Genomic DNA, 17000 nt, shown 5'->3' on the forward strand with positions numbered 1-17000 from the left:
TAAATGTCTAAACCTGCTCTCCCTTGAGTCCTTGGTGTTGACAGGAAGTGAAAAAATGTTCTTAAAGTTGAATATAATTTATTTCAGGTCTGCCACACGTACCCAGCACCATTACGTCTAGCATTGTCACGTGCCATCAACCCATCTTTACTAGTTTATTTCAGCCACTCCTTATCTGATCACAATTTCCATTGTAGATGTCGTTTGCGCTGTGAGGCCTCACCTTAGCTTTGAAAAGACAGGAACTGCTGGCTGCTCTTCCCTTAAGTGTCCCGCCTTTGTTAGGCGGGTGCACAGAGCTCCTCAGCTGAGCGCCGGCTTAGTTATGCTAACCCTCCCCCGAAAATTAAAAGTAGATAAACACGAGAGGACGATGAGAGGCTAATTACCAGGACAAAAAAATGTTCCTGTGCTGACTAATCTAACTATAAGCTTACGTGCAACTATCCAGCATGAGTAATGTGCTTAGCATTACACAAGAGAGGGGAAGGAAAAAAAAAAGCACACCACCCTGCTGCGTTGTGAAATGGAATAACCACACACAAGTTCTACGTTCATCTCCGTGAGGTGAAAACTCTGCTTATGGGCGACCCTCGGAAGTTTGTACGAGGCTTCGTGGGGGGGACACAGAGGGACGGAGGCCCGAGGCGGCGGGGAAGGGCTGGGCTTGAGGCTGAGGCGGCCACGGTGCTGCTGCCGCCGCCGCTCTCCTCGCCTCCGCTACCGACACGGGGCTTATCGGGTGGGAAGACCGAGCGACCTCCGTGCCGCCCTCCTCCTCCTCCTCCGTGCAGGGGCGCCGTTCCCGTCCGCGCAGGGGGAGGAACGGAGCAGGGAGCGGCGCGGACATGCGCGGGGCCTTGTTTACCCCGCTCGGCGCGGCCCGGCCCCGCAGCCGGCCGCCGGCAGATGTCGCCCCACGCCCAGGAGAGCGACCCGCGCCCCGTGGCCGCCAGGTGGCGCCTGCGCCCTCCATTCGCTCGCCAGCCGCCGAGCAGCGAACACCCCAAACAATCCCCAGCGCCGCCGCCAAATTAAATAACCTGCCCGCTCCCAGCGCCCTGCCCCGAGCCCCCCGCCGAGCCCCCCCTCCCCGCGGCCGAGTCTTCGGGGCCGGGCCGGGGACAGAGGAGCGGAGCTCCGGGCCCGGGCCTTCCTCGCCGCCTCCGCCGACGGCTCGGGCAAGGTAAGTTAGAAAATGGCGGCGAAGCTTCTGGAAGTTTGGAGGGGGGGATCGGGGAGCGCGGCGGCCGAGCGGGGCCGGTCGGGGACCCGCGGTCCCCGGGGAACTGCGGGGTCGGCGCGGGGCGGCAGGCCGGCCGGCCGCGGGGCCTTGGCGCAGCCAAGATGGAGGACGGCGGGGCCGAGCCGCGAAAAACACTCCCGGCCCCCTGCTTCCCCACCCCCGCTTCCCTCGGCGGGGAGCGGGGGGGACGCGGGCGGGCGGCGGCGGCGCTGTTTGGGAGCCCCGGAGGGTCCCGAAAGCGCCCCCCTCCCCCCCCCCCCCCCCGCTGCCCCCTTTCCTCCCGTCGCGAACAGGCCCGGCGCTCGGCGAGCTAAAATGGAGAACCTCCTTCTCCGCCTCCTCCTCCCCCTTCTCCCGAGCCGAGCAGGGGCTGCTGGCAAGATGGAGGACCGGGGCATTGTGTCTGCGCGTGTGGCGGCGGCGGGTCGGGGCCTGGAGGGAAGGCGGCGGGGCCGGAGGAGCCGCGGCTCGGCGAGGAGGGCGCTGGGCCGCGCGGCCCAAAATGGTGGGCCCCGGGCTGGGCGGCCGGGGGAGGCCGGCCCGGGGGGGCTCCGGCCCCGGGTAGTGCCCGCTCTCCGTCCCGCTGTGGACTCCGGCTTCTCGCTCCCGTGCCTCGGTTCTCCGGCCGTCGAGCCAGGACAGCTCCGGCCGCCCCTTCCCGGGCGCTCCGGCGGGGGCTGTGGCGGCAGCGGCTACCCCCGGCCGCAGCCAGGACGCGGTCCCGCCGCGCCTCCGCTCGCCGCCCCGTCCCGAAGAGTTGTGTCCCCCTTCCCCGAATTAAAAATAAAAAATAAAAATCGATGGGGAAGCCTTTGTGGGACTCGCTTTTCCCCTCCGAGCGACTCTTTTCGGCGGCTGCCCGCTGCGGGAAGGAGTTGTGGCGGCTTCCCTTTGGGCGCGACTTATCACTAATCCTTATTATCACCATTTGTCGGGACTTTTCTTAGCCCCGCGCAGGGCAGCGGGCGGCTGGCGCCGGGGGCCGCGTGTTGCGGGGACCCCGCTGGGCGGCCGGGGGGGAGGGAAGGGGAGGAGGAGGAGGAGGAAGGAGCCGCTCCGTGCCGGGGGGTTTTGGCGCCACTTTTGTTTTCGATAGCGCTCCTCGGGCCCGGGCCGGGCCGTGCCAGGTAGGCGGCCGGGGCTCGCCGCCCGCTCCCCCCACGGGAAGGGGCTGGGGGGACGCGGCCGCCCCCCCTCTCACTACCCTCTCTCTTTTTCTCTGCACTTTTTGTTTTTATTATTTACGCGCGTTTGAGTGTTTTTCGTCTTCCCCATGAACGCGGGATGCCCCCTGGGTCAACCGGCCGTGCTTCGCCCCTCAATTCCTCCTTTTATTTATCGCTCCGAGCGAACACCGCGGCAGCGCCGGGCTTTTACCTCGGGGCACCCTGGCGGAAACCCCCCCCCGGTCCCCCTGCGCCCCACACCCGGCACCCCCATAACAGCCCCCGGGCCCTTCCCCGGTCCCTCGGCCCCTTCCCGGGCCGGCCGGAGCCGCGGAGGGCCGGGCCCAGCGCCGGGGCGGGCTCCGGCCTCCCGAAGTGCGTCACGGCGGGGCCCGCGCCTCCGCCCGCCGCTCGTTGGCCGGCCCCGGGCGGGAGGCGGCGGCTCCGTGCCCTCAGGGGCTTCGGGGTCGGGCGCTGAGCGGGGCTGGGGGCTCCGGGGGGAGCTCTGCCCCACTCCTGACTCGTTCATACCAGAAATAGGCCCTTGGGAACAACTTTTCCCCCTTTTCGTACTCTTCCCCCCCCCCCCCCCCAATCCCTTTTCCAGTCACTTAGTGCGCCTCCCGGAGTATATGTCTGCTGTTGAGCTGCCTGGGACTCAACCAGCCAGCCTGCACGTGGATATTTTGCTCTCCACAGGTAAATAAATACCAGGAGTGGTTGTGCAATTGGTGGACCTTAATCTTTGCCTTCCTGGCCTTGCCTGCTCATTAGCCCCAACTCTCATCAGCTTTGCGGTGATGAGTCACGGAATCGCAATGCCCACCGCGGCTGGGTACCCCTGCCCCATTCCCCTACAGCCCCAAAAGCCCTTCCCATAAAAGCAGGGCCAGGAGGCAGCCACCATGTTGGTGGCATCAGCTGCCTTCTTGCCTTGGAGCTGGATGGGCTGGAATCCCCACACTGTTCTGAGGAATTAAAAAGTAAGAAAGCTTCAAAACGACAGGAGAAAAATAAGAATTATTTCCCATTTCTAACAGATCCTGTTTTCTGACCAGGGAGGTTCTTGTGGGTGATTTTTAGCAAAACCAATCATGTTTTGCTTTATTACCTACAGGTGGTCTTTAAGCAATCTGTGAGGGAAACCTGTGCCCTTTTATTACTTTTTTTTGCTGTTGTTTGATTTAAGATAACTGTGGTGAGCTTATCGTTGGGTAAACAAACAAAAAGTAGCCATGGAGATGGGGGATGGGAGATTCTGTAATTTTCCCGTGAAATTTCCTAGCACTCAGGTATCTCTCATGTTACATGCTTGTGCCAAAGTTGTGTATTTGGAGTTTTTTCGTCCATTTACAGTTTCTGGAATATGATGTGAAGTCAAGTCAGTAAGCAACATTAGGGCTCAGTAGTCTTGTATTTAAAAGACTAGTTAAAATTTATCTAGAGATCTTTTCTTTTAGACATAAAGTCTTGATGTTTCACAACTGAAAGTGGAAATTATTGGTTTGAATAAGTTGGTTCAAATTAATATTTGGATATTTTAATATATAGAAAATATTTATTTGAGATCTGTGTAGTGACAAAAAGTTGGTTGCTTCCTAGCTTATTAAAATACCTTGTTTAAAGCAGTTGCGGTGTTACTTGATTAGAGAGAATTCCATTTTAAATATAGAAGTATTCAATTAGCTGGCCATTAATCTAACTCAAATTCCTTAAATATGTCACATTCCTGTGTTACCTCTTAAAGTATTTAAATCATAAATGTAAGGAATGAAATAATTTCCACTTGGAAGCAGTGTAAATAATGAGCAGTCTCCTTAGGTTTACCTTATTTCAGTCCAATATATCAATGGCAACTAAATTCTTTTGTTTTGTTTTTAAAGTAATCTAGACAGATTCTCTTGAATGTTACATGCTCTTGCAGTCTTGTGGAAAATAGCTGCAGGCTACAAACCACTTGAGAGTGAGTGCTCTTGTTGGTGGAAGCAACTACATTAGACTTAGTCAAATCATGGAATGATGTTAGCATGTCAGAGTGTTACGAACTTTATTAGATTGCTCTTTGTCATTCAGAGTTGAAATTTAGGATGATTTGTCATTTGTCATTTTCATTTGTGGTGATGTTGTCTCAGTTGTGTTGCTGCAGGCAAATATAAGAGAGATTAGGGTGGTTTTTTCTTTTTTGGCATTTGTGTGCCAGCATAAGCAGGCTGGATGTTTTACAGAAACCCTAAACACTTCAGTTGCTCATTCTTGTCAAGTGAATCCCCAAAAGTAAGCAAATATTTGTGCTGGTTACTTTTGTTTCTTGGTTGTGTTCCTGGAGTGTTGCGTGTTGTCAAATGAGATGAGGTTTGTAACTCGGCATGATCTCTGCCTACGGTGTGACCATTTCTTCCCTGAGTAATTTTAAAACCTTGGAGTATATTGTAGGTGTGAATTTCCAGAATGGTACCGTCCGTCTATTTTTGGGTGAGGAATCAAGAAAACATATTGGGAAAGGGATGTGTTGTGGATTGTGTCTCTGTCAGCTAGATGCTGTTATTTCTAAGAGCTTCATCTGCTTCAGTAATTGTCTTGTAATGGGAAGAAGTGATTGATGGCAGCCATCAATGTAACAGCTTAATATTCTTAAATAAGCCCTGCTCATTTTCCCAGTATCACTTAATGTATCTATGTTCTGAAAACTTCAGCTTCCTTATTTGAGGGTCATTGACAAAGGAGGGGAGAATTTATTCATAACCTAGCCCTTGGGAAACTGGTAACTGGAGCTTTGGCTTGGGAAATGGGAAGCTTCTGGAGCAAGCCCTGGAGTGCCGCAGGGCTGCGCTTTGGCCGCAGCACTTGCCATGGTCTGGGAAGGGTCTCCGGGGGGGAGGCCGTGCTGGAGGGGCTCTCTGAAGGTAGGCAGTCCTGAGCTTTTGCTTTGGCCAAGTACATTTGGGAGGGAGGACCTTCGGTAAGCTTTGCGGTATTACATCAGCGTAGCTGAAGCTCTTGTGCTAGCATGTTTTTTTTTTTTTCTATAAAGGTTCTTTCCGGAGCAAACTGGTTGGGCTCTTCCACCATTCTTCGAGCAGTTTTCGTGTTTGAAGACCAGTCCAGTGACTTCGATTGGGTTTCTTTTTGAGAAAAATCTGTTTTCAACAAGGCTGGTGTCTGTGGTTTCAGGGTGAGCCTTGAAATCTGACGTGACTTTTAAGGTCAGATTCCTACTTCAGAGTGGTACAGGGAGATCTGTTTTGAGAGTTGGAGATTTCAAAATGTGCTTTTAGTCGTATGTTACTTTAATTAGGAGTTGTTTCCTTTCAATTCAGTTTTCTCATGTTGCAGTTCATGAGAATCTGGTGAAGGTGGATTTTTTGGAGAGTAAATATGAAGCTTCTGAAGAAGGAAGGCCCTCATGTAACATGGACTGATTTAGGTTTGATGCCGACATGGGCAAGCTGGGAAGCTTGAGGGGCTCTTGTGTGACTGGGGTCTGTCTTGTGGAAAATGTTCTACTATTTGGGTATTAATGCAAAAACTGTGTTGTCCTTTCGTGTTTCTTTTAGTTTGATGTCCAGGATCACTAAGACTAAATCCAAGCCTCTAAGTTTAATGGGTTATGCCATTGAAGTGTTTCACAGTATATACTCTGTCCCTTTTTAGTATTTGTGCGTCTCCAAGTTGCAACACTTTCTATTAAGAAAATCACATAACAGTGACATATTGGGTAGAAAAACAGACAAAGTGAAAAAGTTCTCTTCTTTCATCTTACTAACTTATTTCCTTCAGCTGATCAGAGCTGAGGAGAGATCTGGCACCCAGTTTTTGAAAAGGGGATGCAAAAAATTTGATCCTACGTTTTTCACAGGTAACCCCTTGGCTTTCATGTGGCCATTAGCTCTTTTCTAATCCTTACTGGCTACAGAGCTGCATGGAGGAGCGTGGTCTATTTTTAAACTTATTTATCCCAATCTGAGTCAGAACCAAAGTGCATATAGAACTGCATTTGTATGCAGTTACTTCTCCTCTTATTATGACTTCAGAGGGAAATTAAAAGTTAGCTGCCGTGTAGCTGCTTTATCCGTGTATGTATTTCATTGTCTACTTGGTACGTTTTTTTATTCTTTGACTGTGTAGTTAGCTATAACTTTTCCTGTGGGAGGTGTGTGTTGTTTTGTTTTTTTTTTAAGAATATGATTAGAATAAGTAGACGTGAGAAAACTGGCATATATCAGAGGGTTGGTTGTGGTCTGTGAGAAATTAACCACAATACCCACCCAAAACCAAGTATGTAGAGGAGAGCATGCCTGGTTTTGGTGGATTGGTCCTGTGTTTTCTTACAGCTTTGATTCTGATGGTTTATCTGTCCTGCACTTACACACCCTCGTTCATTTCACTTTCCTATGCATCTGTTTCACTAAAGGTTAGTTACTGGGTAGGAGAAGGGAGCTGTGTATGACAGGAGAAGTTCGGTGGAAGATTTGTTCCTTACAGCAGCTTTTCGTAAGCGCTTCTGTGCGGCTTCTGACAATGGGAGTATTTTTGTGTTGGTTCCCATTGTTTCAGGGTTGATAGGGCAAGCAAAATTTCACACGCTTGCTTATGATGACTCTTGCTCGTATTGTGAAGTCTCAACTGATGTATTTTACCATGTAATACGTACCTCTGCAGTGGTTTAGATTGATGCGAACAATTAGAGCCGGAGTCCAAACTTCGGGGTTTTTTATTGGCAAATCATGAAAAGAGATCAAACATGCATTTCAAAAAAGCCCTAAACCTTTCCAAAAGTAGTGGCTACTTAAAAAAGAAACAACAGACCTTAGGAATGTGTGCTTTGTTCTGCTGGGATTGTACTCCAGAGCAGGCTTGGAGGTTTTGCCAAGGTTTGGGGAGATGTTGCTCAGCCTGCAGGCAGTGAGGGAGCTGCTGCGGGGTGGGCGTCCTTCCCGGGTGTGCCTGTCCCTGCTGTGCCCCTTTTCAAGGGGTGCTGATCTACCTGTCATCACACAGCAGACAGGCCTTTATATGGTTGTTTTCCTACTGCTTAACAGGAGCCATCTGCCTGGAAAGACGTGGGGATCTTGGGTTTGGAGGTAACATTACAGCTCTTGGTTATGGCTGAATTGCATTTTTTTTTTTTTTTTTTTTTTTTTTTTTGTGTAACGTAGGATTTCAGCCTGAGCTTTATGAGACAACACCTCTCATTCAGCATCTCATCTGGGAAAAAAGGCTGACTTTTGCTCTGTTTGCAAATAAGAATAAGAGGTTTAAGATGAAGCTTTTCATTCGTGCAGTTACCTGTAGGTAAAAATCCCAGTTTATCCCTTAAGAAAGATGAACTCTGGAAGTTTGGACCCGTATCAAGTCTTAGTAAGCAGATAATGTGCAAGTAATATAATTGGCTTGTTTTTATTTGGGAGAGTGTTCAGCATGAGGGGAGCTTACGTGGAGTAGGGGTGTGATTTGAGAGGGAATATTCAATATCCATATTTTTATGCTATTTTTATTACCTTACTATGGGCAGTTAAGTATATAGATAGCCAAAGGGTCCTAAAAAATCCAGTGAGTAGTAAATGTCAGAAAAGCAGTTTTATAGTTCATGCAGCATGTGTCTGAGGTGTCTAGTTTTTAATTTTAAGGTGATTTTATGTGACATGAGTCCTGGAACAAGGTATTTTGGATAGTTATGGATACAGCGGCCAAATAATTTAACTTGTTTCAGTAACAAGACTCTACATCCTGACCCCTGGCAGTAATTTTCATTTCACTTCTGATCTTCCTAGAAGCAGGCAGCCGAGTAATTATGATGTTTTCTCCAAGGAAAAAAAAAATGGAGAAACTTGATAAAAACTCTAAAGCAAGGATGACAAGTGGCTGCAGCCTAAATATGGCCGTGCTATGCTCATGACAGGCAAATGGGAAGGAAAGTTGATACCGAGTGGCTGCTTCCATTTAAGTCAAGTTGAAAAGGAAGGAGTATGATCTTCGTAAGTTAAGATCAGCAACGTAAGTCATTTTAAAATTTTGTTATTTTGAACTCTTTAGGTATGAGAACCACATTCTTGCAGGAAAGTTCCAGTCTGGCACGCTGCCATGCGCTTTTCTATTTTTATCATTGCTCTAGGTACCTTTCTGAAAACTAGATCCAAAATACTGTACTTTTATCCCCCCATAAAACCAAGCTTTGCATTGCGAATCGGCAGTCGCTTTCTGGAAGCATTGGCACAGTGGAATACTGATGTGTTTTAGGTGAGGGGACACAGGCTGAGGGAAGGGCCCTGTGGAGGGCTTGGCCAGCCTCCTGCTTAAACCTGTCCTCCTCATGTGGGACTTGGGCTGCTTGGGTTCTGAGCTCCTCAGAAAGTAAAGCTTCCCCTGTCTCTTATAAATCATACTATTCTTATTTGGAAAGCCCAAAGTTGTCTTGCAGTACCTGCAAGATTAATTCCCTGCCTATGCTCTATTCCCTGCTGTATGTTTGGCGAGTATTCCGTGATGATGGAGGCTTGGGGAGCTAACAACTTGTTTTAGAGCCGATTGTGTTTTTTATTGGTGATTATTGAGAGAAAAGGAGAGAAATAACTTCCAGTGCCCATCTTCCTCTTCCCTTTGGTCGCTTTTTCTATCTTTATTTTTTCCCCTGCTGTCCACCCTTAGGCTTCAGTACTGTGCTGTGACAAGGTCTTGAAAATAAAACTTCCTCTAACCGAGTTGCCCGTTCACTAAAGCATCATTCATACACCAATCAAAATGATTCTTTAATACTGTTTATTGCAGTTTTAATATTTAAGCAGTGATATTTTTATTCCTTCTTGTAAGTATTATTTCTAGAAATGTACAGTTCATTGGAAACTATGGTAACCAGAAAGGAAAGCTACACAAGTAGCTGTTGCATCTGTGGTATAGGTCTGTCATTACTTCCCTAATAAACTAATGGCCAAAAAAGGTGAAACTGGGTTTTTGCATATTGATTTACCAAACATGGAAAGGGTTTATTAAAGCAAGTGCTTCAATGATGGAGGGAAAAAATGCTTTTTTTTTTTCTTTCCCCCTAGCATGTGCTGCTGGTTTACATTTGTCTTCAATGTTGCATGTTTAAACTACTCTTGTTTTATTAATTGGGCTTCCATTCAGCATTGATAAACATTATTTCTGGACTGATGTGTTTATATCAGAATTTGTTTAATTTTTAAAAAGTTTATCAGTTACAATGTACTGCTGATGTAGCGACATGCATGTGCCATATTACTGCGCTACTATGAAATAGAACAGATTTTGTAAACTAGAAACCTGTGGCTTGACAGTTTGAAAATAATCAGAAAAAATCAGCCTTTAGGCATTTTATTCCTCTTGCTGCACTGCATCGTCTTTCTGGTTATACTGCTCACTTTCTACTCACCAATGTGATAGTTTTATGAAAGTTAATAAAGCTCTGTACTTAGAAGAGAGTCTGTGCCTCAGAGCAGTATTTTTGCTGCAAAGCAAAAATTTACTAATCTGGCAAGACAGACAAAAAAAATGACAAAATGACAAAAACATTAAAAATTTTCAGTTCAGTAACAGTGGATGGAAGAGAATACAGTAAGTCATTCTGTTCCTATACAGTAGGTCAGGCATTAAGATTCTTCAAAAACAATAACAATCTCTGCGAAACTTAATTCTTGGTTTTTCTTCACTTTGTGCCAAGGGGATGCAAACTACATTAAGCATACCTTGATTTCAGAACTGGTTGGGGAAGTTTTGTTTACAGAGTGGATTAATGTGTTCTTGCATAATCCTGCAAGTGGGCTTAGTCTTCCTCAGTCTCCACTGAAGAGGAGTGCGGAAAACGATTTTTTTTTTTTTCTGGGTGCAAGATTGCATCTGTGTTCTTAGTAGTTTGGAGATCTAGGAGATTTAATGGAGTTTATTAGTTCTTTTTCAGTAAGCATAATTTGAGAATATGTAAGGAATTAACATGTAAGCATCCTAGAAGGTGAAATAGGATTACCAGGTCAATACCAAGGAAATGGGGAAGATAGAAAAGTGTAGGAATGTGTTGATGCTTGCTGTAGGACCATTTGATAAGTGTGTTCTGCGTCCAGATGCATCACCTTCACCCTTCTGTTTCTGTTGTGGCATATGTTGGCATTGAGCTACTAGCTTCATCGAGTATAACTAACTGCTTTTACGTAAAGACTGAACCATGTCCTATCAGGTGTGGAAGGTGCAAATGTTCATCTTAAATGTGTAAGAAAGTTAAGATTTGAAAAATTAAAACCTTCTGGTGGGATCTGGTGGAGGAGAGAAACCAAGCTAGCCATCGGTTGAAAGCAGAGCTGTTCTTTAATGTAAGGAGGGTGTTGATGGGTGGTTGCTGGAACTGACGTGGTAAGTGGGAGCCATTTCAGAAGAGAGCCCCGCCTGCGGAGTTTCCTCCCTCCTCTTCCCCTCGAGTAGAGCTTCCCCTCCAGCAGTAGAAGATGCAGGCAGGTCAGTTTGGTGGCCAGGTGCCACTAGCACAGTGATCCCAGTACTGTGCTGTGGCCACGTGTGTCTGTGCTTCCTGCGTGAGCCCATCAGGCGTGCTGGCTAAAGGAGTTCCGCTGAACAACAAGAGAGGAGTTTCCTGCCTGATTAAATCCCTCTGGAGTTGCGAGGTGCTGCCCCTGCGTGAAAGGGCATGGTAACTTGGGCCAGCAGGAGTAGGGATTGAGCGGGGCCGTCCATTTCAGCACCTGGAAGCGGTGTCTCGGCTCTCTGCTCAAACCGTAGTGGGAATGCTTTCAGTAACTGTAGGGCTGCACAAATAAAACTTGGCTCCTACTGTCATCTACTTTTCTACCTGCTCATACTCTTGAAAACCATTTGGGCTGTATGCCAGTTGCAAAAGTAATCCTATAATCTTTGCTGTGATCTTCCTTTTATCTTTTTTTGTCTGAAATGTTACACAGTCTTTAATAGATCAGTTAGAGCTCTGCAAGGATATTCAGGACCGCTGTTGATTTGCATTAATTTATGCAGGCAGGAAGATCACGTACGTTTTACTTTGCTTTCAGTCTGCACACTGATGAGAAGTTGTGCAGGTGCTGCTCGGAATGAGGCAGAGGGGAGAAGAGAAGAAGATTTAGGAACATAGAGGCATTGGGAACATGGAGGCAGGAACCTCCTCTCTACAAGGTTTTCTTCCGGCCTTGGCGTGGTTAATCAGATGCAGTTGTGAGAACCCTGTTAGACCTCCTGCTTCAGTTGGATGCTTACCAGCCTCTTGTGGTTAGATCTTATTAGGAGCCTTTGCACTCTTGAGTTTTCTGTGGTTTATGGAAGCTGCGGTGCCAGCTCTGTACTTGAGGTCTGTCGTAGGTCCACGTTTTGTAAAGAGGCCATCCGGGATCACCCTTTGTGGACTATCCTGTGCATTGATCTTACGTCCTGTTCCTCCCAGATCATCTTCCCAGCTTCGGAGTTTTGGGGGCATGCTGAGGCTACATGTGTCGTCTCCAGGAACATCTGACAATTAAACCAGATATGTTTTTATAAAAAAAAAATAAAAAAATCTTGTTTGTCAGAGATGCTGAGAAGTAGGCAAAATAATGCCTGAACATACGTCCTTGCCTCTCCTCTACCCCTCTTTAGGTTCAGTTCAGAGCAACTTGTTCTCTTCCTGCCGTCGGAAGAAAATTTGCAGAGCATTTTTTTTTTGACTAGGTGGGATCATACTAGCTAGAATATTATGCTTTTCTTTATGTGTCCAGGAAGAGCTTCACTGTTAATTGATCAAGAGCTATTGCACAGCAATTGCTTAATTCCTCAGCACTTCAGATACGAGGAAACTGGTCTGCTTTAGGCAGGAGCTGTGATTTGTTGAAAATAAGCTTCTTTATGAATAATCAAACTGACAGCTACGCTGTAGGCGGTGTGTTTTGCTTGGTGAAGTTGTAGTCTGGTCATAAATAGACAATGGAAGAACCACATGTACAAACTATTGGGAGTTTTGTAGGTCATTTCAGATTGTACAGAGGGTTATCAAGGTTCAAGTGGTTCACTACCTGTTAAAATCGTGTAACTGGTTGGAGTAGGAGTTCCTTTTTTGGTGTTGAATCTGTAGAAGCAAGTGAGCATGGCTGGTGGGCACCGGTTTCCCCCAGTTCTGTAGGTGCTCCTTGGGAAGACGGCTGTGAATATAGCTGCGATTGCCTGATCTATGTCAGGTTCTCTTTATTGCTTTTAAAATGTTTCTGTGGGACTTCCCTGCTTGGAGGCATGCCAAAGTGAGTGTGTGGGAAGACTTAATACTTGCTGCTTACATAGCATTTTGTATGTTCAAAGTCATCTGCAAATATTAACTAATCTTCATTTAACACTTGAGCCCAATTCCTGTCACTATAAATCAGTAGCAGCCAGTTATGACCCCTGTTTTTTATGTCAAAAGAACGAAATGCCGTAACCAGGGCAGTTAAGAATAATCTCTGCCATCTTATTAACATACTGTTTTTGTCACTACTGTTCTGGCGTAGTGTGATGGAGAAAAAAGTTATGAATAGGATGTAGTGCTACTCCTCGGGAGGTCCGTGCCTTTAGGATGCTGGCTGCTGCAAAGGATGGCGTTGTGTTCGTGTAGTGTGTGCAATTTCAATCTTTCTGGGCTAGTTTTTGTTTCTGCTCTATTAAGGTTTATTTTTTTTTTCCAGTGTGAGGAGCCATAGCATATTCAAAACAAATAATGCTGGGAGAATATTGCTCTTTCTGTGCTTGCTTCTTAAGAGCTGTCATTCATTTGTCTTGAAGCATAGTCTTAAGTTGTAATTGATTTTAGTTATTTACTTTATACTTACTGAAAAGTCACTAAGGTTTTCCCTATCGGTGTTGTGGCATTGGATAACTGATACACATTATATGGAACCAGTAGGACAAATTCATTAAGCTGCTAGTGTTTAGATCACAGTCAAGTGCTCACAACACCAGAAGCAAAGTGGCTGCAGACATCCTCACTAGGATCTTGTACTCTACTTTGAACATTACTAGTAAGTTGGCTTTTTGTTTATGCTGTTTACCATCTGTTAGTAACTAATGTTTTCAGTTGTATTTGTGGAAGTAGTTTGCAGCACCAGGGTTTGAAAAAAACAGCATATGTATTTAAAGCAAGCAGATTTATAGCTCATAAAAGTGCCCCTTTCAAGTGGCAGTCTTTACAGGAAGTTAGGCAGTTCTAGCTTCTATTAGCTAGATTTCCTACTGCTGCTTTTTCTCATAAAGAAGTTTAAAAATACATTTTTTTTTCAAGTTGTTTACAACACAACTGTACGATGTGTTTACAAATGTGTGTCTTTGCATGGCAGTTGGATTGGCCGTATTGAGCATCGTTTTAGAGAGGCTTCAGCAGTTCTCATTCAAGCTTCAAGATGTTGTCGTTCCAACTTCTCTATGGAGAGATAAAAGGGAAAAATTGCAGGAACGTGTCTATGCAGTAACCTGCCTGTCCAAAGCAGTGTGAGGAAGGAATCCTGAGATGGGGGGCAGTCCCGGGGCAGTCAGGGCGCTGTGCTGAAGCAGCCTTTGTTATCCACGTCAGGACTGGTGCTGCCTTGGGTCTTGGAGACACCTGCAGAGTGCCTGGGAAAACGGAGCGGAGCGAAATCAGCCTGGCAGAGATGTATGGTCTCTGGGGACGTAGAGAAGAGTTGGCTGTATTTTGAGAACAAACTACTGGTCTCTAAGCAAGTTTGAATTGTAAAGCAAGTTTGAATTGTAACTTTAAAAGTCAACTGCAAATTTCAGGGGGAAAAGTCTATAGAAGCAGGTCAAATCCTTTACTTCCTGTAACTTTTCATCTTTGGCCAAGTAGTTCATTAGTGTCAGTTGTTAAGTACTAATTTGTTGTAGGGTTTTGGTTCGTGAGTGTTTTTTTTTTTTTTGTTGGTTGTAAGACTCAGTACCTTCAGAAATTGAATGACTCAGAACTTTTGACCTTCGCTAAATGTCTAAAATATAGGTATCCTTTTAAGAAAAATAGCGTTGAGTACAAAAATAATAAGAAGAATACATAAGTAAACCATACGGAGGCCTGGTACCGTTTGAAGAGTTTTAATCTTCTGATCTTAGGTAAAACAAACAATAAATGTGTATTTCTATTTGGTTATTGTCTGACAAAATGTTAGTCAAAACAGCTCAGGTATGAGCACAGTCTATAAAAATTTTCTTTGTTTTCTGGTAATAGCGTGATTTTTAGAAGATGCACAGATCAATGAAGAAAATCATTAGAAATAGAACTAGTTCTCATTACTTACTTGTATGGTTTTAAACTACTCGGGGTGAGTGCTGCCTGTAATCGAATAAAGCTGGTCCCAGCTTTCTGTGGAGTAATGGCAGATTCTAATCGTGTCTGATACGCTGCAGAAACATTGTAAATAGTAATGGATTGGAGAACCTGAGTGAGACCACTCTTAGCTGTACTTGGTAAAATGAGCTAGAGCTTCTTTGTTCAGCAGGGATGTAACATGTTTCTATTTCTGTCACATCTCTGCTGCTTCCCTTGCCGTTCTATATAGGGTTTAGGTAAAGGTGAATACCTGTTGGTTGTCACAATGCTTGTTCAGAGACCACAAAACAAGCCCGTTAAGAGGTTTTGTTATTGTAGGAAAAGCAGCACTGGGACCAGGTTGCTCTGATAACTGGCGGGATAACACTTGGTATTTGGGTGCTGTACTGACTGCATCCCAGTGCCCTAGCTGGGGGGGTAAGCTAGGTTTGGGGGACCCTATGGCAACATTTAAAGCAGCTATAGTCTACCAAAACGATATGGACAACTCTTTTTCTTCTACATCATTTGACAGTCAATTGCGCCTGCTGCAGTGTCTCACTGATTTGAAAAGAGGGGGTCCTTGCACCAGCCACAGGACTCTTGTTGAGCCAGCTCGACTTACTGGTCTGCTAGAAAGCAAATTAATTCCAAAAGATTAATAGGCTGTTGCTCAGCAGGCACAAGGAAGGGTCTGACAAGTGCCCTTAACCATGAGATTTTGGCCAGAAGTAATGCAGGGCAAAAGAAGGGGCCATGGAACTGTTCCTTTTACCCGTAGCAGCTCATTTGTTTTGTTTTACTATCAAACTACTGTTTGTGTTTGGTTATTGTTTCTAGTGTCATTCATGATTTAGGAAAAAAGAAAAGGATAGATATATTTAATGCAATTCGTTCAAATTGGTATAAAATGCGCTTTGAGTTGATAATCGAAAGAAATATTGGAAAAAAATAAATAGAAATCACTGGTACTTGGCCAGGTTGTTTATACTGAACAGCTCCTTTTTCTAAAGGTGAAAGGCATTTTGAGGAGACAGAGAAACGGCAGACAGAAATAGGGAAGTAAGTGGAACTAATGGAAACGCTTAAGTTTTAAAATGGTGTTTTGTGCAATGTATGTGTATTCTAACCAAGCTTTCAATAATAACGTGAGGGTAAAACGTGCAAGTTCTGGGGAGAGTGTGATGATATCCAATATCCACTGCGCTTTCAGGATTAGGGAGCTCATACACAAATGACTTTACACGTTTAGAGTTGGACGGGGCATGTTGCGGGCTGTACGGTGGCACTTGTGTATTGTGATATTGTAGAATTTTTGTCTAGAGTGATAGAAATGGGGGATATCTGTATTCTCAGGTAAAATATCACCATGTTGCTGGATCTATGTAGGTGGTTCTCTGGAGACACTAATCTGGGAGTAGATTATACTCCAAATAAAATGGAGGATGGCTATGCAGTTTATTCAGAGAAACTCATAGGTGAAGGAATTAATCAGTTGAGTAGACTTCAAGCAGCATAGCTGGCGTTTTGCTGCAAAAAATATTGCTATTTTGGGCACTGTACAAAAGCTCAGCTATTGCAATTGTTATGCTCACAATCGATATTTTATAGCAAATGAGTTAGAGCAATTAATATATTTTTATGATTGTGAAGAACAAGCAAAAAATGTTCTTAATTGTACGCAAAAAAACGTTACTTGAAAAACATTTTGCAGGTGTTGAACTAGGTCTTTAAATATTGAGAAAACAATGCTAGGAAATGGCTCGGTATGGAATACATACGTGGAATGAGATTGAAAGGAGGGGAAAATAAGGGATTTATTTCGAGGGGAACAAATCACCAGGAAGCAGAGTTGTCAAAAAATGGTAAATTTAGATAAGAAAATATTTGTTAAGAATATTTTCATGATACGGGATGAAGGCATATCAGCATTGAAGGAAAAGCCAAGTTAAGATAGTAAGCAGTCCTTTAAGAAAAGGGGGTAGGAGGTTTTAGGTAACATGATTGCAAATGCTATCTTTCCTTGCTGTTGGTTATATACTGTGGCGTTTCAGTTTGTTACTTGAAACATGTTGCATTTACTGGACAAATAACATCTTTATTTTTATTCTTGGGGATACTTTGTCCTGCTACATTGGCTAGGCTTGACATTCTTTCAAGAATCCTACTGTATTTAGCTTTGCTACCTTTGAGTAGCAGTGCCATTTGAAGTTGTCTATGTGCTCTGTGCCTTCTTTTTCCATTCCCCCCTTCCTTTTTCTCCCTTCTTGGCTTTTTTTCCTCCCGCAGTTCAGGTATTCTTTCAAAGAGCACTAAATTCAAC

At 45.3% G+C, this 17000-nt stretch overlaps 1 protein-coding gene across 5 annotated transcripts in view; it reads left to right on the forward strand.

The window, feature by feature from the left end:
* Window positions 1-383: 383 nt before the first annotated feature.
* The window catches only part of STAG2 (stromal antigen 2), a 76276-nt gene continuing 59659 nt past the window's right edge, over window positions 384-17000 (forward strand). The window contains exon 1 of one of the 5 annotated variants that reach the window (XM_035541431.2): window positions 384-567. The gene's annotated coding sequence lies outside the window, so the exon portion shown is untranslated. Of the gene's footprint in view, window positions 568-956; window positions 1187-2331; window positions 2374-17000 lie in introns of those variants that run through there. The other 4 variants (XM_035541429.2, XM_035541427.2, XM_035541430.2 and 1 more) reach the window with 4 other exon arrangements.

Source organism: Cygnus atratus, chromosome 13 (genome assembly GCF_013377495.2).
Source record: "Cygnus atratus isolate AKBS03 ecotype Queensland, Australia chromosome 13, CAtr_DNAZoo_HiC_assembly, whole genome shotgun sequence".
NCBI lineage: Eukaryota > Metazoa > Chordata > Aves > Anseriformes > Anatidae > Cygnus > Cygnus atratus.